At 43.8% G+C, this 24,572-nt stretch overlaps 1 protein-coding gene and 1 long non-coding RNA gene across 3 annotated transcripts in view; one reads left to right on the top strand and one right to left on the bottom strand.

Moving 5' to 3' along the window:
- The window catches only part of CRACR2A (calcium release activated channel regulator 2A), a 141,024-nt gene extending 132,832 nt beyond the window's left edge, over nt 1–8,192 (bottom strand). For both annotated transcript variants that reach the window (XM_086714287.1, XM_086714288.1), the window contains exon 1: nt 8,026–8,192. The gene's annotated coding sequence lies outside the window, so the exon portion shown is untranslated. The remainder of the gene's footprint in view (nt 1–8,025) is intronic.
- Nucleotides 7,481–20,577, top strand: LOC147579386 (uncharacterized). The gene is made up of 3 exons (XR_015253872.1): nt 7,481–7,614; nt 13,118–13,266; nt 20,344–20,577. It is a non-coding gene; the product is annotated as an uncharacterized LOC147579386 (long non-coding RNA).
- Nucleotides 20,578–24,572: the final 3,995 nt, after the last annotated feature.

Below are 24,572 nucleotides of genomic sequence, written 5' to 3'. Positions count from 1 at the left end.
TTGACAAAGCAGGAAAGAGTATCCAATGGAAAAAAGAGTCTCTTCAGCAAATTGTGCTGGTGGAACTGGACAGCAACATGCAGAAAGATGAAACTACACCACTTTCTTACACCATACACAAAAATAAACTCAAAATGGATGAAGGACCTGAATGTGAGACAGGAAACCATCAAAACCCTAGAGGAGAAAGCAGGAAAAGACCTCTCTGACCTGAGTTGTAGCAATTTCTTACTTGACACATCCCCAAAGGCAAGGGAATTAAAAGCAAAAATGAACTATTGAATGGACTTCATCAAGATAAAAAGCTTCTGCACTGAAAAGGAAACAATCAACAAAACTAAAAGGCAACCAACGGAATGGGAAAAGATATTTGCAAATGACATAACAGATAAAGGGCTAGTATCCAAAATCCATAAAGAACTCACCAAACTCTACACCCAAAACACAAATAATTCTATGAAGAAATGGGCAGAAGACATGAAGAGATACTTTTCTAAAGAAGACATCCAGATGGCCAAAAGGCTCATGAAAAGATGCTCAACATCACTCCTCATCAAAGAAATACAAATCAAAACCACACTGAGATACCACCTCATGCCGGTCAGAGTGGCTAAAATGAACAAATCAGGAGACTATAGATGCTGGCAAGGATGTGGAGAAATGGGAACCCTCTAGCACTGTTGGTGGGAATGCAAACTGGTGCAGCCACTCTGGAAAACTGTGGAGGTTCCTCAAAAAATTAAAAATAGATCTACCCTATGACCCAGCAATAGCACTGCTAGGAATTTACCCAAGGGATACAGGAGTGCTGATGCATAGGGTCACTTGTACCCCAATGTTTATAGCAGCACTTTGAACAATAGCCAAATTATGGAAAGAGCCTAAATGTCCATCAACTGATGAACAAAAAAGATGTGGTTTATAGATACAATGGAATACTACTTGGCAATGAGAAAGAATAAAATCATGCCATTTGCAGCAATGTGGATGGAACTGGAGGGTTTTATGCTAAATGGAAGAAGTCAGTCAGGGAAAGACAGATACATGTTTTCACTCATATGTGGATCTTGAGAAACTTACCAGAAGACCATTGTGGGGAGGGGAAAAAACTAGTTACAAACAGAGAGAAAAGAAGGCAAACCATAAGAGGCTCTTAAATACAGAGAACAAACTGAGGGTTGATGGGGGGTGGGGGAGAGGGGAAAGTGGGTGATGGCCATTGAGGAGGGCACTTGTTAGGATGAGCACTGAGTGTTGCATGTAAGCCAATTTGACAATCAATTATTTTTTACAAAATAATAAGTCATTTAGTACAGCAAAAAAAAAAAAAAAAAGGAGGAGGAGAGGAGGAGGAGGCGGAGGAGGGGGAGGAGGAGGAGAAAGGTGCCAAAGAGACACACACTGCAAAAGATAAAAATGCTGGAAAGAATGTCTGCTGAAGAAACAGGAAATACATTCTGGCACATTTGTAGTCAGGACAAACATGTTGTAGGGATAAATTACATTGCCTGAGTAAATGCAGAGTCAGGCTTCATCAGAACACCAAGAGGGGACAGAAAAGCACAACTGCTCGTGATTAAGAATAAGAACTGACATGGTGACAAAATCCCTATGGCCAAAGAGAATTCGCCATCTATCTCGCTGTGGGAGGGACCCATGCACGGTCAAAGCTAAACTCGCACTTTATAGTACGTGTGTAATTAGTTGAGAAGCTTAATTTAGCAGTTTGGTAAAATTCCATTAGCAGTTTATCTATGGTATGTAATTAAGCTATTTACAAGCAAACCCTTTTTGGCTAAAGCCTCCAGTGAGGAATCCTAATGGAAGATGGTTCATGGGACATATACCCAAAGTTTTGCAGATTCTAGAAACCTTCTGGAGTAGACGCTGTGCTTGATTCTATACAATGACATTCCCATCCAGACGAAGGAGGAAGGTCAGAGAGTCCAGAGTCAATCCCGGCCTCTGGCATTACCATGGCCTCAGGATGTTGCATCTCTGATGCAAGTAGTATTCCATTGTATCTATAAACCACATCTTTTTTGTTCATCCTCATCTCGAAGGATGAATGATAGTAAATACCATAGCGGACCATTGGGAGAAATATATGAGGTGCTGTATAAAGTGCTCAGCACAGAACCCAGCCCAAAGGAGTGTAGTGTCACAGAAGCTCGTGTGGCAGAAGCAAAGAGTAAAAAAAAACAACACCCCAGCAAGTATCAAGGAACAGCAGCAAAAAGATTGCCCAAGTGGAGGGGGCATCTGATAGCTAGGCCACTGCGAGAAAGGAAGCTGAGACACAGCAAGACTGGGGAACTCTCTTGTGTCAGGGTTAATACCTCACCGTATCAGTTGAGAAGATGAAGACACGTCTGGTGGTGGTCGTGGTGGCTACACAGCACTGTGAATGCTTTTTTTTTTTAAGTTTATTTACTTATTTTTAGTGAGACAGAGAGAGTGTGAGCAGGGGAGGGGCAGAGAGAGAGAGAGAGAGAGAGAGAATCCCAAGCAGGCTTCCCACAGAGCCCAATACGGGACTCCAACTCACCAAACCGTGAGATCATGACCTGAGTGGAAATCAAGAGTTGGACGCTTAACTGACTGAGCCACCCAGGCGTCCCAACACTGTGAATGTTCTTAATGCCACTGAACTACACACTTAAAAATGGTTAAAATTGTAAATTTTATGTTCTGTATATTTTACTCCAATTAAAAAAAAGACCAAGTTACCAAAAAACAAAAAACAAAAAAACTCTAAAATAAAACAATATCCTAAAACTGAACTCTTAGCCCACCGAAGACATTAAAACAAAAGTAACAGAAAGGAGAATTAGGGTCGCCTTCTCTCTGTGGGACTCAGGGAAGGCACTGTCCGTGCACCCAGACACCACACTGAAGGCTACCACCTCTTTCGCACGAAGCTGATCCTTACCCAGGACATCTGTTTATTACTTTCGTAAAGGTTTATTTACTTTTGAGAGACAGCAAAAGCAGGGGAGGGACAGAGAGAGAGGGGTCTGAAGTGGGTTCTGCTCTGACAGCAGAGAGCCCGATGCGGGGCTCGAACTCACGAATCGGGAGATCACGACCAGAGCCAAAGTCGAACACTCAGCCCACTGAGCCACCCAGGTGCCCCCGGGACGTCTGTTTCATACAAGCTGCCAGAAGACTTGAAAACCCACAGCCACCACGGATCATGGCATCAGAGAAAGAGCTAAGATTCTTATGCAGAACAATTCGTCTTTTCTGATGGTATCTCCCCGATAGGAATTTCTGACCATAATTCAGATGAAATAGAAGGAAGCTTCCAAGGACCTCCACCCCTTCCCTTCCATGTTCTCTGGGGACAGTGGTGCTGCTGTCTTGTTCAGGTTATAAACAGAGTGGCTTTGACACACCACCCCCTCCTTCCCCACAGAAATATAAACCCTAGCTGGAGGCACATGTAGCCTCTCTGGCCAGGGTCTCTAACCCTCTTGGCCATGACCTCACTGGTGTCTGCAGCAAGGCATGCCAGCCTGGTGCCACCATTCCAGAGAGTAAAGGGCTGTCCTGTGCCTCAGGGCACTCCTGCTATAAATGCCCTGTGGCCTGGGCCTGGCCTCACTGGGGCCCAACAGCATTTCCCAGCTGTCATTACAAGCACAAGGGCAGCAATGTGGTGCGGAGTTCTACTGGAAGCCGGACACACTGACTCGGTGACACAGGCCTCTGTGGGGACCCTTCAATCGGGAAGGCCTCCTGCTGCTCACCAGCATGCCTTTGCCCACTGTGCTTTGTACCCTGTCACAGGCTCTACCTCCAACACCTCCACTTTCCTCTGTGTCTTTCCAAGGTTGACCCGCTCTTCTGGGTTCAGCTCAAATCCCACTTGCTCTGTGGGGCCGCAAGATATATACTTGACTCTGCTTGCTCTGAACCCCAACAGGACTGGCCATTTTTTTAGACTAACCCTCCAAGGGGACTGTGAACGCTGGCTGAAGGGACATGGCCTCTCTTCTTAAATCAGGTCCCCTGGGGGCCCTTAGCTGGCCAAGAGGAGCTCAGGAAGTACAGATGCTGATTAGGTGAGAGAAGTTGTCCCTGTCCTCTGGGGAAGCAGGGGCTAAGATGGGCATGCTGGCAAGGAGCGACAAGCCCTGGACGGTGGAGCTCAACAGCAAAAGACACCACGACCAAAGGGCTCCTGAAAGCCTTCACTGCGGTGCCCTTTCATATCCATTTGCTCACCCAAGGCAGACTGGCAGGTAATTATTCCCATTTCACTGAAGAGGGAAGAAACTCAGGCTGAGGACACGTGGCTGGTCAGAGTCAGAGCCAGTCTGGTTCTGGTTCTGGGTTCAGCATTCAGAGGTGCAAGCTGAGGGATGGTTGAGGCATGGCCCTGGGGCCAGGTTGCAAGTTCAAATCCCAGATTGGCCTCTTTTTTTTTTTTTTTAGGTTAACTTTTATTTGAAAGATAGAGAACAAGTCGGGGAGGGGCAGAGAGAGAGAAGGAGACAGAATGACAAGCAGGTTCTGTGTTGTTAGCTTGGAGTCGGATGCGAGCTCGAATTGGGGAACTGTGAGATCATGACCTGAGCCGAAACTGGGAGTTGGACGCTTAACCAACTGAGCCACCCAGGTGCCCCCCAGATTGGCCTCTTATTGGCTATATGACTTCAGGCAAATTACTCTACTTCTCAGAGCCTTGGCTTCCTCATCTGTAAAATGGGGGTTCAGTTCTGTGTTTACTCAGGGTGGGGCTGCTGGAAGTCCATCTTTCTCCCCTCCCACCCCATCGAGTACAGGTGTGGGGTTATGTGGATTCAGTGTGGCAAAGCTCCATCCAAATACCTGGGCCAGCTGCATATCCTGGAGCTCAACACTGAGCAATCTCTAAAGTAAATAAAGTAAAAATAAACCCATCGCCCAGCTAATGGGAGATTGTCTTCTTGTCTGCACTGGCAACTGAGCCATTGTAGCCAGGCTCATACTTCCCTGGTGCTGCTGTGAGTTAGAAGGGGAGCTAAGGAAGTTGCCTGGCCAGAAAGGCAAATGCAGGCCCTGCGGGGGGAGGGCACCCACACCATGGCCCCAGAGGGTCTTGGCACACTCCAGCCTGGGTGCTAAGTTGTACCTTCTCACCTTCTCACCTTTCCTCCAAGCCCAGGAGGGCAGAGGATTGCACAGACCCAGGAGAGTGCAAGGAGCAAGGGCTGGGTGCTAAGCCAATCCAGCCACACTGCTGGAGCTCCCTTATAGAAGGAAGGTTCCTGGGGGCGCCTGGGTGGCTCAGTGGATTAAGCGTCTGACTTCAGCTCAGGTCATGATCTCACGGTTCATGGGTTTGAGCCCCGCGTCAGGCTCTGTGCTGATAGCTCAGAGCCTGGAGCCTGCTTTGGATTCTGTGTCTCCCTCTCTCTCTGCCCCTTCCCCATTCATGCTCTGTCTTTGTCTCTCTCAAAAATGAATAAATTAAAAAAAAAAGAAGAAGAAGAAGGAAGGTTCCTTCCCTCCCACAATTTCTCAGGCCCAGCCCCCAGGGCAGGGTAGCTCTGTTACGTGAATAAGGGGTCTTTAGCACAAGGTCAGTGGGGACAGAGGTTCTTGGAACCTGAACCACATGGGAAGCCTGTCTGCTCCCACCTTCCTGCATCTCCTAGAAATTCCCAGAGCATCACCCAGGGCCAGACTCTGCTCACTGCTAAGATGCTGCCCCCAGCAATGCCTCCCCGGGCCAGCCCATCCAGGGTGTGCCAACAAGCAGGTCAGGGAAGAAAGAGCCCCACTGACACTTTGAGAAAGCCAGGGCTGGGAGCCAAAACAAACTGACAAAGGGAATGCCTGTCAGCATAAGAATCTGTCACAAAAGAAAATCCTATATTCCTCAAGTTGGGAGGGACCCCTGAATGTAACTTTGTCCATCAGACGGTGGCCCCCTTGAGTCACTCCTGGCAGTAGAGGGCCTTTAGGAACCCACTCCCAACACAGGCCCTCCAGAGGATCTTGTTACATCTAACCCAGACCAAACATCCTCAGGGACCCAGTCTGAAAGGCCAGAGTGGCTACAAAGCAAGAATGAATCAGAACCTAGAGACCCGAGGCCAAGGCTGTCTAAACAAGGTGCAGCCTGTAAGGACAAGGCCCACAGCGTGCTTCCTCCTCTGTCACTACAGCTTTGACCACAGCTCGGCTTCCTATCCAGCTGATGTCATGCTAAGCTGACAGTTGAGAGCAGATATAAGAGGAAACAACTACCTAAAAGCTCACATGCTGAGTTCTGGAAGGGGACAGGGGAGTCCTCTCTATCTTAGTGCTGGTGGTGGAGGGCCAGGGTCATGTGATGCTGCAGATCCAGGCTCTGGAACAGCCCAAATGCCTGCACTCAAATTCTGCCTCTACCATTTACTGGCTGCGTGACCGTGGGCACGATACTTTGCCTCTCTGTTCCTCAGTTACTTTTTCTATAAAAAAAAGTATGACAGCAGAGTGATGGGGTTGTTAGTGAAGCGTCAACCAGGAAGCATATGTGTACTTGCTGTCATAAGGAAGACCAATTTGTCCAGAGTGTCCTGCATCATTGTTAACACTCTCCTTTTCACTTTCATAAGTGAATGGATTGCACGATAAATTCTAAGGCTGACTAGCTCTTGTCTTTTCTTTTATGTCCATCTGGTTATCTCCCGGCTTTGTGCCGTCTCTAAGTACTGGGGAGCATGTTCCTGAAGTGTAGATCCCCAAACATAGCTCTGCCCATGCCACTGACTTGTCTGTGCCATGGACTTAGCTCTTCCTTCCTTCCTTTTTCTCTTCACTGTGTCCCTCCCTCTCCTTCCTCTTCTCCCACAACCACCCTCTCCTTTCTGCTTCCCCCCATCAGTGCCTACGGGGGCTGGCAGTGGGCACAGGTACCTTCTGACTTGACTGACAGCTCTCACTGACCATGCACACTTGGATGGGACACCCTCTGGCTCTGACTAAGCTAAGCCTTAACCAAATGTCTCTTAAAGGAAAGGAAGCAATTTAAGATGTCAAGGAAATTACTTGACCACTTGATGGATGAGTGGAAATAATGGGCCATTCTGTGTATGCGTGTGTTGTTTAAAGGAAATAAAGGCAATAGGGGCTTAAAATGGTCCATTCAATGCCAGAACCTGTCTGTAAAAACCTTCTCAGAGTCAAACACAGGGCAGTCCCCAACAAGTTCACTGTGTATAAGTGGATGGACATATGGACTCAGCAGGCTTTTCCAAATGGTTGGCGAGATTCACTACATCTTGGTGCTAATATACACATACACACGTGTGCACACACACATATACACATGTGCCTACACACACAGACACACATGCACACACACACATGCACACACACGCACACACACCTAGTCCACAGCTGCAGCGCCAGCTGAGTCATGTGGCCAGACCACAGCAGGAACAGGCCCAGGGAGGAAGTGCAGCCCCAGTAATAAGCCCATTTCCTGACCTTCTTCCTTTGCTCTGGAAGGTTCTCTTTCTGTCTCTTTGTCTTTTGATTCTCTGTCTCTCTCAGTGCTTTGTGTTTACTCAAGGTAACAGCCATGCTTTTGTCCTGGTCCACGTGGCAAGAGCTCATAACAGCACTGACATGCAAGTAAGGAGTTTTCCTTTCTAGATCTGTGACCTTGGGCAAGTCACTTCACTCTGAACCTCAGTTTCCTCTTCTGTAAAACGAAGAGGCTGGGTGTGGCAAAAGGGTCCCTGAGGGCCTTCTGGATCTCAACCCTAGTGCTTCTCCACCCTCCTCCAGTCCCTCTCAGGGATCTTCCCGACCAGGGAGCAAGGGCCGGGCACAGTGTGGGGGCAGGAGTGAGGGAGTCCCGCTGTTCCCCTCCGGGACACACAGCCTCCCCTGCCCCCCAACTCCATGTGCTGCGCACACATTCGCGCACACCTGGCTGCCCCCGGGGGTACAGAGAGGAAACGCCGACTCCCGGGCTGCACCGCGCACAGCGGGGAAGGGGGAGCGCGCACCCCTCGACCCTTCAACCCTCCTCCACCGTACCTTGGGCTTCGCTGCCTTCCCTCTGACCCGCCCTTGCCGCGGGTTCAGTTCACAGCTGTCAGGTGGCCTCTTGCCAGGCGGGGCTGCTCCACTTTCTCCGCCCCGACCCGTACCGGCAGCACCAGCCCACGGCGCCAGAGAAGCGGCGGTGGCGTGCCTGGAGCCCCCCACCCCCACCCCCGCTGCCGGCGCCGCCGCCCCCTGGGCGCCCTCCAGGATCCGCCCTCGCCGCGCGGTGGGGTCTGGGCCGGCGGGAGGCGACCTCAGCCAGCCCGGGAGCCTGGGTGGTAAGGGCGGGGCTGCTGCTGACTTAGCCTGCCTGACTGGTCAGACTTCCCGGGCCCCTCTGCTCCAGTGCCCCTAGGCCCCTCGCCCAGGTTTCAGAATGTTTACAGACAGCCTGGTAGGGCGCTGCTTTTCTCTCATTTTGGATATGCACCCCTGAAAAACTCCAGGTCCACCCCAGGCCCACCCCTGCTGTTCAACCTGCCTGGATTTTGTCCTTCATGCTCTCCTGTCTCTTCTATAAGGTGAACTGTGGGCATAGATGCCCACATAATAACATCCAATACATATGTATTAATAAAGCATTAAATAAATCTCCAGAGGCCTCCCAAGGTTCAGGCTGACGGATGACCCTCAGCCTGGATACAAAACCTTCCTGGGCAAACTGGCCACACGCTCATTTTCCAGCCTCAACCCGTCTGCCCAAGACACACACATGCACCCCGGCTCTAGGCACCCAGGCTCTTGCCAAACAGCAGCCTCTGGGAGTTCTTGCTTTGCCTGGAACACCCTTCCCCTTTCTTGTCTGAGTTTGGAACTCTTATTCATGCATCCAGGCCCCGCTGAAATGTCCCCTTCTCCTGGAATCCTTCCCCAGACACTGACCCCAGTAGAACACCCCTGAATCTTCTCTTTGGGTGCACCATTCTGGTGCTGCTCATACCAGCACCCCCTTTCTCCCTTTCCTCTGGTCCTACAACAGGGGTTTTGTTGTGTTGTGTTGCGTTTTGTTTTTATTTGGGAGGAGTGTTGAATGCCTCAACACTATGGTTTGGGAGTGAATGGGAAGTGAGGAAATAGAGGAGTGAGGAGGGGCCCCTCTCAGGGAGGCTGGCAGCAGAGGGAAGGAGATAGTGCGCAGGGAGGGGAGAGAAATGTAAAGGAGACAAAGTGTTTCTAGATCGAGGTCAAGAATCGGATGAAGAAAGAAGGAATGGGGAGAGCAGAGGGGTCAAAGGCCCTGGTTCCAGAAGAGACAGGAGGGCCTGGAGAGCACGGGTGGGGGTGGGGAAGCCCCTACGTCCCAGAGACTGCGGAAGAAGATAGCAGTGGGTAAGGGTGGGGAGTGAGGCCCAAGAGGAAGGTGGAGGGATGTCCTGGGTGACTCCCCAAGTTCTCTAGAACACAGGAAAATAGGTGATGGTTGGAGGGTCTGGGGTAAGCCAATGGGGTGGGTAGCATTTAGACACTTATGCTGCGAGTTGCTGCCTCCTTTGCTGGGGGAGTGGTGGGGGAACACCCAATAAGGGAGAGTAGCAAGTAGGCTTAGAGGGCACGGGACACTTCCAGGAGGTGTGCTTCCTGAGTCACCGTTAAGCTTCATGGCACCCTCCTCCTGTCATCTCTGTGTCTTCTTGCCTACACGCTGTTCTCAACTATAACTGAAGGCGGGTTGGTCTCTCTTGGTCCCCCCAGGAGAACAGTGGAAACATTCACTGTTCCAGTACAGGAATTCCCCTGCTGTCCCTTCTTCCTGATTAGGAGTGGCTGTAATTATGGAGTTTCCAACAGGTGGAGGCTAGAAAAACAAACAGACCTTTCAATATTGACTCTCCAGGGCGGCGCCATGCAGAATGGCAGCATCTGTCCCACCTCCCAGAGCCTATCCAGCAAAGTCCAAAGCAAACAGTTGCTGAGGGGGCAGAGGGTTAGTGAGCTCGACTGGAGTAAGTGGACTCCAGGGAAGGTTGCCCAGTATCCACATCTGCCATCTTTCTCCTCTTTGAAAATGCTGGGCTTTGCAGAGGAAAGACATTTTCCATGAGGCTGCAGGGGCCAAGTCAGGCTCATGGCTGTTATTGAAGCATAAAGCCAGAAGTTAGGAAAAATGAGGTGTCCTTGAGGAAATTTATGAAAGGCATGTACTTCCCCTGCGGGGTTCACCAATCTGGAATCCTTCAGAAGCAGGTCAAGCAAGACATGAGCAATGGCTTTCTGCCCTCCCTCCTGCAGCAAGATGGGCTTCATCATTCAGATGGGGTTGTAGTTAGGGAGCTGGAAGAAAACTAGAGTCACAGAGCCAATCCCATCTATCATAAAGAGGGTAACTGTGGTTCAGGGCGACTTGACCAATGGCAGTGGTGACATGACCACTCCTGGCTGTGAATGCAGGATGTCATCCCACCTCCACCCTCTTTAAGTGTGGCCTCTGATGCCACCCTGGGTAGGAGGTTGTACTTTTCTATCAGGCATTTCTGAATTTCACATTTGTGGGGCAAGGAAAGAAAAGGCACCATATAGTCAAGCGTGTTTCCTAAAGGACAGTAGAAACCAAATCATTACTTCTGCTAAAAAAAAAAAAAAAAAAAGTTAGAGTCTACCATGAGTAATATGTTACCCAAAAAAGTACAGGAAAATTCAGGTAGAATTAGCTCCGTGGGGATGATTAAATTAATGTTTTATATCTACTATTTTGCTATTTATAAAATGTTTCAAAAAGGAAAGGACAGCTCTTCTGTCCTCACGAGGTTGCTTTCTCGCGCATGCGCACACATTCATGCAAAACCACCTTACCCTGGATACTAACGTCGTAAATAGGGCGATGAGAAACACAGGAAAGTTAAGCAGGGTTCTGGAAACCAGGAAATGTTTGTAAGCCGAGTTTGGTGGATGGAGCACCCTTCTAAAAGCAGGGACAACAAAAGGAAACTGCTGCCTCGTGCACCGGTGCACCGTGGGAGGCTCCGGATTACCTCATTCGTCCACCATCTACAGCTTGTTAGGAACGTCGCCATTTTGGGAAGATGTTTTGTTTTGGTAAAGGAAAAAAAAATTGTTGGTGCTGTCAACCAATGCTAGATTTTAGATATCAAAAGTTATACTAGCTGATAATCTGGAATTTGAGAAAATAAAAGTCAAAGGACCTATTGAATAAATAGCAAGAAGAACAAAGCAGCAGAAACATTTGTGGATGCACATTGCAGGGGAGGCAGACTTCACCGATTTAGCCGAGGCAAGTTATTAAACACACACACAAAACAGCACTCAGGGGGGAGACTATAATATGTAGTTACTACAATATACTGTAGCTGGGGTGCAGGGGTGCAAGAGCACCTGGTTCTAGGGGTTCAAAACAGATGAGGTTTGGCCACTTGCCATTGGAAAAAATTCAAAGAAATGGAAATGATGGGGCACCTGGGTGGTTCAGTTGGTTGAGCATCTGACTCTAGATTTCTAGATTTCGACTCAGATCATGATCCCAGGATTGTGGGATTGAGCCCCACATAAGGCTCCTTCTGAGCATGAAGCCTGCTTGAGATTCTCTCCCCCTCTCTCTCCCCCTCTGATGGGAGAAAGAGAAAAGACAAATAAGTGGAGGTGAGACAGGAAAATGATTTATTTCAGTGATACCACAGGAAGACAGTGGACTAGTATCTCATAGATGGTCTTCAAAGTGCTCAAAATACTTTTGGGTTTATATAAGGAAAATGTGGGACAACGGTGGGTGGGTACATGCAGGCCGGCAATGAAGGTCAATCTGATTGTTGTCTTGGGGTCTTGCTGGCTCAGGGAAGTCCTTACTGCTTGAGGGGATAGTTTTGGTTCCCATCAGGGGATGGTTTGCTTGCACAGTCTTTTGCCTGGGATAAGAAATAAGCTGAAAACAACTTAATCGAAAGCTTGAGGTCAAAATGAGAGTACTTGAAGTCCTCTTTTAATGCCATGTAAAGTATGCAGTTTTCAACAAAGAAACTGTAACACAGGCAAAGCAACAAGAAAGTGTGACCCTATTCAGAAAAAAAAAGTCAGTAGGGACCATGTGTCCCTAAGGTGTCAGCTCTAATCAGACTAAATCTTTAAAGCAACTGTTATAAATATGTTTTAGGAACTAAAAAAAAAACAAAACAAAATTACTCAAAAATTTAAAGAAAGTAGGACAACAGTTCAATGAATAAAAACAATCTTAATAAAAAGATAGAAATTATACAAATGAATCAATCCTGAAACAATGGATACCACAAAGCAGTGGAATGACGTATTCCAAAGTGCTGGAAAATATCTGTCAACTGAAAATTCTATATCCAGCAAAACCATCCTTCATAAATGTAGGTGAGATAAAGATTGTCCCAGATAATGAAAGACGGAGACAGTGCTGTGCTAGCAGACACAACTTGTAATAATATGAAAGGAAACCCTTTAATCTGAGAGAAGGTGATAACAGATGATGCTTGAATCCACAGTAAGAATGAAGAGCTTCAGAAATGATAAACATGTGGGTAAATATAAAAGACCCTATAAGTATAATTTCTTAGTTCTCCTCCTAACTTGTTTAAAAAACATAAATTTTACAAAGCAAAAATTTTTATGACGCTGTATTAACTATATAACATATGTAGAAATAGGTATGATAATAATGGAACAAAGGAGGGGAGAAAAGAAAATATACTGAAACTTCAGGGGAGCAAAATTTGTCACCCCAAAAATATGCCTCTCCAGCATAAGGATTATTTTAGGCTGATTATTTTTAAGAAACTGTAGATTCAGGAAAAGCTCTTTACCTCCCCCTCAACTGCCTAAATTTACATTGGAAAGGAGGCCTGTACTAGAAGAGAGCTATTATCAAAGATACATACCTTTTTACCTAAGAAGCTCATGTGTGTAACTGGACAACCTGTTTTCCAAACGTCTCCTCCCGTCTTGTGAACGATCTGCCTCTCCTTTGTATTTCCAGACCCCTAACGCCTTTCCTTAACTTAGGATGTTCTATAACTTAGCTGCCCATGGTATGAGGCCACCATACGTGAAATAAAATGTGCTTGTTTTTCTTGTGTTAATCTGTCTTACATCAATGTAATAATTATACCAGCCAAAGAACCTGGAAGAGAAGAATGGAAATTTTTTCCACCCCTACATCTGGCAACTGTGAAAGGGATCTTCACTGGCTGGACACCGCTTGTTCTGGGGATGCTGCTGCTGCTGAGAGATCCTGGGGCCTCTGACAAAAGCTGGCAGAAGGTAAGAATTCTTACCACGTCAGTTTCCTGGATCCCTGTCTACAGGGTCTGATGGAGGGGAGAGTGGTGAGAGTCCTCTTCTTTTTGTAAAGTTAGATTGGTAGGAAAGAATATTTGTGTGAACTAGCTCCTTGGGGACAGCAACTCTGCTAAAGATTTGTTATGGGGGCATCTGGGTGGCTCAGTTGGTTGAGCATCTGACTCTGGTTTTGGCTCAGGTCATGATTTTATGGTTCATGGGTTCAAGTCCCACATTGGACTCCACACTGATAGTGCAGAACCTGCTTGGGATTCTCTCCCTCTTACCTCCCCTGCTTTCTCTCTCTCTCTCTCAAAATAAATAAACTTTTCAAAAAGATTTGTTATGAGCACTTTATTTTGTATTGATCCCTTTTGTCCCAGAGATGGTCATTTTTTTCCTTTGTCTCTGTCTTTTGTGTCATTTGTCATAAGGAGGAAAACCATAGGTAGAAGACAGGCATAGGTCCTATAGCCTATTGTCCAGACCAGCCTTACAGACTGGTGAATTCATGGTTCTTCCAGACTGATGTCTGTTTAGACAAACTTTGCTGTGAGTGAACATGCAAATGAGGTAAAGGCTATTGCTAAGGCAATCTTGGAAGTGAAAGCGTGTGGTGGTCAAATCAGCACCTCAAAGCTGATAGAGCTCTGGCCACCTAACGCTATGTCTCTGAGCTAAGATAAGTTGGTCACAAAATGGGTTAGACTGACACTGGGTCGCCTGTCAACCTCAAGAAAATTTCTATGCAGCAAAGTAGACTGTAAAACAACACACAATCCCAGACCCAGCAGCACATCGCTCTCAGATATTAATTTGGTGCTAAGAAACCCAAGGCTTAACTAAAGCTGTTAATGTGAACAGTTTCCTCCGTGTGTGTGTGTGTGTGTGTGTGTGTGTGTGTGTGTGTGTGTGTTAAGTAGGGTTCACACCTAGCACGGAGCCCAACTCAGGACTTGAACTCACAACCCTGAGATCAAGACCTGAGCTGAGATCAAGAGTCAGATGCTTAACTGATTCTTCCTCTCTCATCTTGCTCTATGTCTTGTGAGCTTGGCTTTATGACCAGTGAGTATATTCTCTCTTGTCTCCACCAACCAGAGGATGCACATACTGACATGCACTTGCTCTCTTGTCTGACTCCCAACTCTTGGACAGTGGGGGATTTGTTATAATGGGTCCAGGCACATACAGGACTTTTGTTGTCTCAACCTCATTTCCACATTAGTCTCATGGGAAAAGGGAAACAGCACTTCACTAATTTGGTAAGACAGAAATGTGGGTTGCATCCCATTTGTGGCTAGATCTTTCTTACACTAACCCTGAGAGTGAAATTTGTGGAACTTTGTGGAAATGGGGAGCGCTGTATCTTTTGCACTCTCCTTGAAGGATGCCTCTTGTGTTCATGGTAAAGCCATAAAAAAACTTTTTGGTTTGAGTCCCTGTAAGATCCTACTCACTCACTGCCAGATGATGGATCCTTTGAATTGCCTATATTTCAAAGAAAAACAAATTTTTCAAGAGAACACTGATCCTAAACAATTGTCTCACTAGTACTGTTACAGAACCAGGCTGGACCGCTGGTGAAAAAACCAAGCGACACTTGGAGATCTTGGTGGATCGGAGATTTATTTAACACCAGTGAGCTCAGAGGAGACCATTTCTCCAAAGACCTGAGCATTGAATGCAAGTGGGAAGGGTAATTTATAGTTGTCAGCTTCCATATCTGTGGGGGTTTTCGCACGCTCAGCAAAGGAAGAAGAACTGGAGGAGGGGTCTCTAAGCTAGAGACCAGAGTTTGTTTTAGCCCCATCGGCCATCTTTGGCGTATTTTATTCACTTCTCCAACAGTACCTATGGAAAGATCAAGTTAAAACTGGACACAAAAGAGTATGAGGGCTAACCCTAGGAGCTTCCTTAATAAGACAGAAGAATAGAAACTGTACTTAAAACGAAAATCAAAATCCACATCTAACATGAATTTCCCTTCTCCTTATCCCCAGCTCCCTGTCCCTGATGCTCCAGAAGATATTTTGGGTCACTGGGCCCTTTCTCTCAAATCTAGCCTATGACCTCATCAAATTCCCTTAGATTCCCCCCCAATTCCTCCAGTTTTCCCAGAAAATCCTTTCAACACCCAGCTGCTTGGTTTGACTTCCCTTTCTTTGCAAGATTTATGAACAGCATACTCCAGGCCTGGGGTATGCAGGTTACCCATATAAATATGAAAATCAAGAAAGTAATTTGGCAGAAGCACCTGAGATGGGCAGTAAGGCTCACTGTTCTGTCCCTTCTAACTCTTACTTTCTAGGACTCTGTAATCTGGTTCTGCAAGATCAGCCCTTCCTATGCAATGTCTTTGCAGATGTATATTGGACACCCCCCTATCTTGCAAAGAATTCATGTCCCCTGGACAGCAGCAGGTATTCTAAATTATAAAACCCTTTTACCTCCACTTTCGGAATAACCTAACAAATTTAGACAAGGGTTGAAAAGATTAGTGGCCATTCACAATCCCACTCACTGAGACCCCAATTTGTTGTTAAGGGATGTTCTCTCAATGCATGATTACACTATACTTATCAGACAAGCCAGATAGCCCCCTGGGGAATGCCCTCTCCCCAAAGGATAACTAGAATTTCTCCCAGGCCTTCCTATAAATGATCAGGAAATGGATCAGCTGGAGGCCGATATTCAGGGACTGATAAAAGCAAATTAAATTATTCCCCCCTACCCAAGGTGAATTGACCCAAGGTTGAATTGTGTACCCAGAAAGAATGAGAGCACTCGAAGTCCTTTGTTGAATGATTCACACAGATTTTTTCTAAAATTTTTTAATGCTTATTTATTTTTGAGAGAGAGTGAGAGAGAGAGTGCAAGCGGGGGAGGGACAGAAAGAGAGGGAGACACAAAATCTGAAGCAGGCTCCAAGCTCTGAGCTGTCAGCAGAGAGCCCGATGTGGGGCTTGAACTCATGAGCCGTGAGATCATGACCTGAGCCCCTCATGGTTTAACCAACTGAGCCACCCAGGCACCCCTGATTTACACAGATTTTTAGAAAGGCATTGTGGGGGCACCTGGGTGGCTGTCATTGAACGTCCAACTTCAGTTCAGGTCATGATCTCTTGGTTCCTGAGTTCTAGTGTGGACTCTGTGCTGACAGTGCAGAGCCTGGAGATTCAGATTCTGTGTCTCCTCCTCTCTCTGCCCTTCCTCGGCTTGCACTCTGTCACCATCTCTAAAAATGAATAAACATTAAAAAAATTAAAAAGGCATTCTGCATTAAAGAAGTTAATCCTGAAGTTTTAAAACACAGAAGTCTCTGATTTCCATCTTAGTTGGAAATCTCACTGATATAAAGAAGCAAGTCTGGTTGGATAGATGGGTTGTTCTGTTGATATTCAAGCTGCAGTTCAATTCTTTGAGGAGTTAGAAACAATTTACTGTCTTACAAATCTCTACAAAACCATAAATGTAACTCTAGAAGCAATGCAAACCTCACTTATCCTTACCAATCCCCAAGCCTCTCCTATTCATCTCAAAATGCTTGTTAGGTATTGTAGAAGATCATGTCACTACAAACAGAATTGTCCTGCCCTTAAGAAAAAGAAGGAAAAATTTTAAAAGTAATTACTCTAGACCTCTGATAATAGGCAAATATACCCCAAAATTCCTTAAAGAAAATGTGCCTTTGTGATGTAAATTTTCTACCTCCATCTTCTCTAAGACTAAGAGCCATTCTTTGAAGTGAAAGCTTTAAGGGAGAAGTTTCTCAAGAGAAGGAGGGGAGAAAAGAAGGACTGATTTGGAAACTGGGCTAATGAAAAAATCTTAAATGTCTTCTCGGCAAATATGAGTTAAAGGCTTTAGCTATCTGAGCAGGTGAATTTAATTTATTCCAACTGGCAAAACAAATTTTGGATTCAACTATTATTTTATAAACCAGTTAGTTTTGGATTATTGTACCGGACTCATGGCTAAAAATTTAAAACAATAGCTATAAGGTCTCTCTGTCTGTCTTTATGTAAGTTTACTGTATGAAGTAAGCCCACCAACCCAATCAAAGGAGGGACACAGAGACTCAGAACACAGTGAAGTGAGGCTTTCTTTAATCAACATTCTTGCAAGAGAGGGTGTCTGATTGAAAGGCATATTAAGGGACAGTCAAGGTGGACCATTTATCTCCTAGTGTGCAAGTCCCTCCCCTGGTTCCTCATTGGCTGAGTACTACAGAGGTTACAGCCTTACCGGAAGTTGCCTGTGCCCATGTAAGGCAAAAAGTTGTCTGATGGGAACAAATGTGCATCATTCCCTGAGGTGATGCAGAAACTTTCAGTCCCTCCTCCCTTTGTTTTTTGGCACATGCTCATTGCAAAGCCAGAGAAAATAAGCCCGAGAAACAAGAGAGGGGAAGAAGAACCAGGAAGCGAACTGTTTTGGGACTCCATTGTGGTAGGGGGTTCACTCATATTTCCAATAGGTTGTAAACCTACAGTTAACTAGACAGCACATTTTATTTGGTATTTCTGAAACTGAATCATCTCCCTTACTTCTCACATTTCCATGTCTCTGGATGTACATATAGTAGGTGTGTGACATTTTTTACCTCATTTCCACCTTGGATGGTATTGCCAAGTTAATTTATGAAAAAGCTCTATTTAATTGGCTTAAAATTAAGTGCTTATAAGTAGAGCAATCCTAAAGGTCTCAGAAATATAACAGAAACTGACCCAAAATTTTTTCAGGTTTGCATGATCTGGAAAAATATTCACTATTAAAGCCAGTTTAAGTTCATTGGTTTAATTGAAACATACATGTCTTTAGATTTATCAACATTAACTATAACACAAGTAACTTTTATTCGACTTGGGTTTACTAGTCAAATTCATGTTATCTCTTATAAAATTTGTCAGCAAGAAAAATCATTTTGGATGACGGCTGACTTTGTCCAATGTGTCATGAAGTTTTTATAATTAGCATACACATAATTGTTGGGAGCAGTGATTTAGATGCAAACAGGATAAGAATTTATAGGTGAAATTTTTAGCAATAGTTACATTTTATGGTATGTGTACTTAAAAATAGCTTCCAAAATCTTTTTGGTAGCTTGAAACTTTAGAGTTATGTGAAGTTAAGTTAAATAATATAAAATTATTGAATATCTAGACCATTTTCAAATAAGGTAAAAATAATAAAATATTAATTACTGAGCATAGATTTATATACTTTTGGCTTCCTATTTCAAAGAAACTAAAGATATTTGGGACTATTTGTAAACATGCCCTGTGCCAGAGATTGTGTTATTATAAATGACACATGCAAAGAAAAAAAAGGGCACAGCCTTCTAAAAATTAGGAAATGAATTCATAAATCTGCCAACATAGAGAATGCCAGTGTAACAGTTGAGAAATAGAGATAGAGGGAAAAGAAACTAATTTGGTTCAAAAGTGAAATATCAAATGGGAAAGGAAAGAATCAAGGACAAATCAGATAGAAAGCTGGGAAGAGAGGAAGAGAGAGAGAATCTGACCTTGTATGGTCAAGTTGGCTTAGATTGAATAAATGTATTATAATGGTTATAAAATTCAGTTTTAAAATCAGTGATGTTCTTATATAAAACTAAAACTTGATTTTCTCTCATCTGCTAAAAAGACAAAGTTTTCTTGGACTATTGGTCTGCTCCTGATAAGAGATTATGAAAAGTTCCTCTTTACCTTTTAGGTAATCTGCCTAGGAAGAAAAGAGTTTATGTTTTATCAAAATAATTTCTTGTGCTTCATGTTGTCTTAATCAGGCCTTTAGCACTCAAGAAAACAGAAACTTCTCAATATTAGAAGATCTAAGTTTTGCTCACAACTGTGTGACCTTCTGTGTTTGCCTTTGAAATTTTGTATTGTCCCTTTGGTTAAATAGATAACTAAGTATTGTTTCATAGTGATCTGTGATCCTTATTAATCAAGGATCTAAACCTTTTGATATTTGTGATAAACTTTACCAAATCAAATTCCAAATGAAGTTTTTTTGACCTTGAACCAACTGTGGAATTTCCCAGAGGATCCCTAGAACATCTTAAAAAGGTTTGTTCTCTCTCTTTATAAATAGGAAAATATTGCACTAATTAGGTTTCTTTAATATATTAAATTACATGAGAAACATTGTCAAATAAGAAGTAACAGTAGTCTTCTTTATGTTGTATTTGTTTAGATATAAAACCATTCCAGAATTGTATGAAATGCCTAAAATTCTAGTATGTCCTAGTGTAATAGTACCACTTGTAATTCCAGTTATTATCTTACAATATGTGTGTCACAGAAATAACCAAATTTCTTTATCAATAGTATTATAATGAACTCTCCTCAGATTTTTAGCTTTGGCCATTTGTAAGTCTTTTGTCATTTACAGTGATTGTTTTACTATGGTGCATTTACAAAACCATACCCACAAAAGTGCTTCATCTTCAAGTGAATTCATGGAAAGGACTCTGACAAGCACAGGTTTCTGATCATAAAACGGAATGGGTAAGAATTTTCCAGAACTAGTAGGAAAACTGGATTCAAGCAGAACAAGAATTAATAACATGGGCTGAATAAACTGATGAAGATGATTATAATTTTTATGACTTTTTGTTTGAAACTGTCTTGTTTTTCCAGATTTAAGCAAAACTTTCTCTCTCTCTCTCTTTTTAAAGTTTGTTCATTTTGAGAGAGGGGGAAAGAGGAGAGAAAGAGAATCCCAAGTAGGTTCCATGCTGTCAGCACAGAACCTCATGGGGGGCTTGATCCCATGAACTGCAAGTTCATGACCTGAGCCAAAACCAAGAGTCAGATGCTCAACCAACTGAGCCACCCAGATGCCCCAAGGAAAATTTTCTCTTAGGCTACCTATGTCTTAGAGCAACTTTGGTAAAGTGTAGTTTTGCAATCAAAGATGAAACAATCACATTTTCTCCCTACCTGATCCCTCCAGGATTTGGAAACTCTCAGTGAGTGAGTATTCTTATTTTCATGGCAATAGAGTTATGTGCAAAAGTTCAATAAGAATCTGCTCTCCTTGTAACAGGACAAAATTGGAAACATCTGTTAGATTACCAAGGCTTTGACTGGAATGACATATTTGAGAGAGATGTGCATAGAATCAGATATGCCGGACAGCTTCAAGAAACACAGGCTGCCTTTTATGGAGCCAATAATGCCCCTTGGAAAAACAGGCTTGTACCTTGCTTACAGGATTCCTGACAGTCTAAATAGGTGAGTAAGGTAGGTCACTTCTTGGCAGATGAAGGAACCTCAGGATATCTTTGGGACCTCAAAGACAGGAATTTACCCAAATCTATGGTATTGTAGGCAAAGTCTGATGGTAAGCCTTTGGCTTGGCTTCCTAGCCTGGAGAGGCTTTTAAAAGTTCAGTCTGAGATTCCTTATGATAGTTCCAGTAAAGCAGATTTAAAAGAGTCTATGTGGTCAACTGCTATTCTTGCCACGCTTGTGTAAATAATCAGGCCAAGTTTTTTGAAAGTAGACCTATTTTGCAAACAAAATAGTCTTAATTTGGCTATCTTTGGTAAAAATAAAAATGATTTTATGAGAGTTGTATATAAATGATGAATCACTGAATTCTACCCCTGAAACCAATATTGCACTGTATGTTAACCAACTAAAATTTGTATATACGTAATTACACACACACACACACACACACACACACACATCTATATCTGTATCTCTATATCTCTATCTCTATCTCTATATCTATATATCTGTAAAATGAAAGTGATTTTAGAGAGAAAAATTATGTTTCAGGAGCTCACCTTTGTGGCTATTAGATTTCATGATTGCCCATTGCCTTTGAGGTTTTATTTATCTGTAAACTGGACTAGATCCTGAATTCTTCTACTCTCCTCAAATATCGGGCTACAGATCTTTAAACTAATGTTTCCAATTTTTTCCTTTGACTTGGAATCATTGAGAACTTTTCCCTGAAGCCCTGCAAACTGAAGCTAGACGAGTTGATATAAACTTCAGGAAAATTTCCACAATAGCTCATGTTGAGACAACCTTCATGCCCATTGCTGAATGGGCCACACAGAAAGCTAACCAGTACTATAGCAGGATTCTCTCTCTCTCAGATTCGTGACACTGAGGCTTTTTAATTTCCAGGAAGCAACTTTATTCGTGCCAGCACCGCTCAGTTGGGTTCATACCCGAAGAACTGAGAACCGAACATCATGTGGCAGGTTTTTTTAATACCTTTTCTATTTCTTTGTCTCCCATATGTGGTAACACACACAAACATGTAGTCTGATTAAGTGGTCTCAGTTTACAAGGTCATGAGGGCTGTTGTCACATAGGTGCATAATCACATTACCTTGAAGGTTGTTGGTTTTTTTCCTTTTCTCTCTTTTTTTTTTCTCTCCTTAGGGTGGTGACCCTACCACAGTATACCTGATGACATCATCAGAGACATTCAAACTGCAAACCAGGAAAATCAGTCAAATTGTCCCTGTCTGCCTTCATTCCATCTGAAGATGCTTCAAGCCTGGCATTTAGAAATATTCTTGACTGGCAGCTTTCAAGACTCAGGCACTAGGTTTATAATTTGCTGCAACCATTAACCTTTGTTTTTCTTCTGTTTACCTGATTGCTTGCACAACAGAGGCCTAACTTTGGGAGCCCACCTGCAGGACTGCTTCCCAAAATGAGACAACTCTTAAACTGAACTGATCTATTCTCAAGACTGAGTCTGGTTCAAAGAGATTTGGAGCAATCTGTCAACTTAATTTCTGGACTGTGAAACTTCTTATTTGAAGTTTCAAAGACAGTATTGCAGGGGAGCAGAATATGTCTCTTTGTCATCAGGATTATTTTAGGTTGATTACTTTCAAGAAACTTCAAATTAAGGAAAAGCTCTTTACCTCTCCCCACCCCTCAGTGGCCTAAATTTACATTATTTGCTCCTTATATGCTAGGAAAAGAGCTATTGCTAGAGATACCTTTTATACCTAAGAAATTTATCTTCACAACAGGACAATATTTACTTTTCAAACATCTCTCACTTTCCTGTGAATGGCCATCCTTCTCTTTCCATCCTCAGACTCCGATACCTTTCCTTAGCTCAGGATGTTCTATAAGCCTTAATTACCTGGCTGCCCTTTGGGGCTCATATTTTTATGGGACTCCTATACATTCTGCTACTAATCCATCTTATATCACTTTAATTATTGGATCAGCTAAAGAACCTAGAAGGGAAAAAGAAAACATTTTTCTGCCCCTACAAAACAGTTTCTAGAATTAATTATTATTATTAATTAGAATTCTGAATTAGATTGTCATAAGTTGGAATGCATATTGTAATATTTAGAGCAAGCACTAAGAAAGTAACTTAAAAAGTACAGCAAAAAGGAAAAAAACCAGAAGAATTGAAATGACATACTAAAACTATTTATTCAACACAAACGAAAGAAAGGAGGAGAATAAGAATAAAAAGACAAAATAGAAAACAAATAGCAAAATAGCAGATGGAAGTCCAACCCTATCAGTAATTCACTAGATATAAATATGGTCTAGGGTGCCTGGGTGGCTCAGTCGGTTGAGTGTCCGACTTCAGCTCAGGTCATGATCTCACGATTCGTGAGTTCAAGCCCTGCATTGGGCTCTGTGCTGACAGCTCAGAGCCTGGAGCCTGCTTACAATTCTGTGTCTCCCTCTCTCTGTCCCTCTCCCGCTCACGCTCTGTCTCTTTCTCTCAAAAATAAGTAAACGTTAAAAAAAATTTTAAATATATATAAATACAGTCTACTGTGATAGTGTGAGTTATAATAAGAAGTATAGATTTGTTCTCTGTCCATAGCTTTCAGCTCACAGGTCCCCAAACTCTTGGAATTTCCTAAGTGAGGAGAGCAATGGTGGTATCTTTCATTATAATATGTGGTCTTTTGTCCTCAGTTCCTGAAATTGTTTCCAAGCCACAAAAGTGAATTGGATGTCTTGTTATTCATAACAATCCCCTTTCCACCACCACCGAGTTTCTATTAATGAGGTGACTTTTAGAAATCCCCTAAAGATTGAAAGGAGGAGCTGGTTGCCAGGGCAACCAACCATGATCAGAAAGTTAGAACTTTCAGTCCCAACCCATGATTGTCAGGATGGGGAGAGGGGCTGAAGGTTGAATCAATTATCAATGGCTCCAGATTTAATCAACCATGCCTATGTAATGAAGCCTCCATAAAACCCAAAAAGGATGGGGTTTGGAGACCTTCCAGGTTGCTGAGCCAGAATGCTTCCACATGTCACCATGTCAGGCCCCAACCATGAGGACAGAAGCTCTTTTATGTGGGACCTCATTCTATGTATCACTTTATCTGGCTATTGATGCATATCTTTTAATATTCTTTGCAATAAACTGGAATCTAATGAGTAAACTGGTTTCCTGAGTTCTGTCAGCACTCTAGTAATCAAACCCAAGAAGGGGGTCAGGGGAACTTCTAATTGCCATCCAGCAAGTGGGAAGCACCAGACAACAACTTAGGCTTGCAGTTGAAGTCTGAAGCAGGAGGCAGTGTTACAGGACTGAACCCTGGACCTTCGGAATCTGATGTTGCTTGTCTCCAGATAATAGGTGTCACAATTGAGTTGACTTGTAGAACATGCAGCTGGTATCCAAGAATTGCTTGGTGGTGTGAGGAAAAAAAAAACACTCCACTCAAAAGACATAGATTGTCAGACTGAGTAGAAAAGAGCAAGACCAAATTCAATGCTGTCTCCAAGAAAAGCAGCTTAGATTCAGAGAAACAAGGAAGAAAAAAGAAAGAAAGAAAGAAACAAGGAGATTGAAAGTCAACTATGACATATAAAAAGCTTGAATTCATTACTTCCATCCTTTCAACAAGATAAAAGCTCAACAAACCAAAGATAAATGACTTAGTTCTAAGACCCATCAGAAAACTGATGTCACAAGGCAAAGTGTCAGACTAACATCTGGAGACACAGGTAAATACAGAGACTCACAGCCTCAATCGCCTTACCTAAAGGAAAAGCCACTACAGCCATAAAATGGTAAGAATACTTAAATATTTTGATGAATTGCTGGAGGATGAGTGTGGATTTGCTGGAAAGTGAGAAGCTCCTGGAGGTGCGGGCAGTTAGGAAAGCCCCCACACCTACATTGGCTTTACCTTTAGGAACCCCACCAAAGTCTCAAGGTGAGGATCCGACAAAAACTCCCTCATGTTTCCAGCAGAAATGAGGGGGAAAGTAACCATTTTAATATATGCTTCACAACAAAAATCTGCT

The sequence above is a fragment of the Puma concolor genome, chromosome B4 (assembly GCF_028749965.1).
Source record: "Puma concolor isolate L17-30 chromosome B4, mPumCon1.1.hap2, whole genome shotgun sequence".
Classification (NCBI taxonomy): domain Eukaryota; kingdom Metazoa; phylum Chordata; class Mammalia; order Carnivora; family Felidae; genus Puma; species Puma concolor.
This window is presented reverse-complemented; position numbering and strand designations above follow the sequence as displayed.